Source organism: Mus caroli, chromosome X (assembly GCF_900094665.2).
Source record: "Mus caroli chromosome X, CAROLI_EIJ_v1.1, whole genome shotgun sequence".
NCBI lineage: Eukaryota > Metazoa > Chordata > Mammalia > Rodentia > Muridae > Mus > Mus caroli.
The window spans coordinates 62,502,822-62,505,120 of record NC_034589.1 but is presented as its reverse complement, the minus strand read 5'-3'; the positions used below and the strand labels follow the sequence as shown (position 1 = coordinate 62,505,120).

The 2,299-nt window shown below is 30.0% G+C and overlaps 1 pseudogene; it reads right to left on the bottom strand.

Annotated features, from left to right (window-relative positions):
• Positions 1–845: 845 nt before the first annotated feature.
• Positions 846–978, bottom strand: LOC115030236 (annotated as a pseudogene).
• Positions 979–2,299: the final 1,321 nt, after the last annotated feature.

The following is a 2,299-nucleotide window of genomic DNA, read 5'->3' as shown; positions in this document are numbered from 1 at the left end:
TTGGTGTTGAATAACTAATTGTGGTGCTCTTCTCTGTAGAAGATGATTTCTCCCATTCTCAGTATTCTTTGTTGCCTGTAGGTCTTTGTGTAGGGTTGAGACCTCTTGGGCTTTTCTCTGCCGACTTTGGCATAGCTATTGTTCATGTTTAGGCAGTCACACTGGTGAGTCTTTATGAGTGTAGTTTCTGAAGTTGCTAGGAGACACATAATTTACATTTATTTATTTGTGTGTATTTTGTGCATACATTCTCATGCCACAGAGGTCAGAGGATAACTTTCAGAATTCTGTTCTTTGCTGCTACTGTGTAGGCGTTAATCCAACTCATATTGTCAGGTGTGGTGAAAAGCATCCTTAACTACTTAGTCATGTCACAGGACTAATGCCAATATTTCAGGTGAATTTTTATTTTATTTTATTTTATTTGTCACTTATTTCACTGAAGGGCAAGTTGTCAGCAGTCTTTTTTAGCCTATCAGTTTTTGAAATAAATATCTGTGATATGACATCACGACCTGGCTGGAAGAGCTTATTATATATAACATATTGGCCTCAAACTCACAGATACATGCCTGCCTCCATTCATTACTATGATTAAAGGAATGTTCATCATGCCCAGCTACTATGAATTCAAATTTTGGTGATTGTTGATATTTTAGCTCCAGTAGTTACACTTTAGTTAGAAGAAAGAAGGTTAAAATAATAAAGATGTAATTTCTTTTTTTATGGTCACATCTAGAAATATACTTTCTATTTATATTGATATCCCGTTGACAAGGTTTAATAATCATGTCTATATCTAAGTGTAAAACCTATTTTGTTTTGGGAAACTACATGACCAATTAATAGTGGAGCATTCTAGTACTAAAGAAGGAAGTAAGGAAAGACATTTAACGATAACTAGTGTTTTCTTTCTGGCAGTACAAATTTGTGATAAATTTACTACACTTGATCTTAGCCAAAAGGCTGAGAAGCAATTTGTGATAAATTTATGTTGAGAATTAGAAAACTATACAGTCCATGGATAACATTTGGCTTTACATCTGTTTTGTCTATAAACATTTAATCCACATACTCTTGTTTTGTGCTGTAGGAGAAAATTAGGCTACATTGGCATAGTGTAATACTTAGAGCAGAGGACACACATCCTGAAAAAAATTTCTGTCTTTTTACACACACACACACACACACACACACACACACACCAAAATGTTTTCTGACCCCAGTAATAAAGTTTCTATGTTCCTGCTATATACCAGATGCCTCTTACTCTTTTGTGTTGGTTATGTATTAATCAAACAATGATGTTCCAAGACATTGACTATGTTTTATGTTTATTATGCTCAATCTATCAACAAAATATCATATATTAAGTAAGTTAGATGTCCTTGATGGGACTAATGTTATTGTTCTCATGTAAGACAAAAAACAAAACAAAACAAAACAAACAAACAAACAAATAACCACATAGTAAACACTCACAATCACTTTCTATTTTGAAAATGTAGTCTTTAACAAAGTAAATATTACATATCTTGAATAAACAATTAAAGAAGATTGATAAAAATATTACAAATATAAATATTATATACTTTTTAAAGCTTATATGGTGATTGAAGCAAGTGAAACTATATTTATTCGAATCTACCTACTTTCAGTGATATTTGAATAGGCAAGAAACAAACATAAAAGAAAACTGATCCAAAGGAGCCTTGTATGATATTCTATTTCTAGAAAAGGAATGTGAATTCCACAAAACTCAGAACTTGTTATCATGACACCAGTCAATAACAAGATTGTGAATGATTTATGAAAAAGAAAGAAAATGTACATCTTAAAACATTAGTTTCTTCTCATTTTAGTACATATTTTACTCTGCTGTTAACACTTGTTCTAAATTAACATTGTACAATGTTCCATGTCTTATATTAATAAAAGTAAGAGCGATACCATGAAAGGATCATTTTATGAATGAAAGATGAAAAATGAAAGATGAAAAATGAAAAATGAAAAATGAATATTTTCCTTGTAAAAAGTCTTTGAAAGGTATTTAATCTAATTTTCTGATATAAGTTTTAGTGGTATGTTATTGATGACAAAATTATTTAAATAATATTTATAATTATGTTTGAAAATTTTATAAATGGTTAAAATATATCTTGATCACATCTAACACTCATTCCCATGCAACTTTCTAACACATTTTTCTTACTGTTTAGCCATAATAAAGTATAAAACAAAAGGTTTATTTTATTTAAATAAATTGATAGATTAAATATTACAAAGCAAATACTATAAC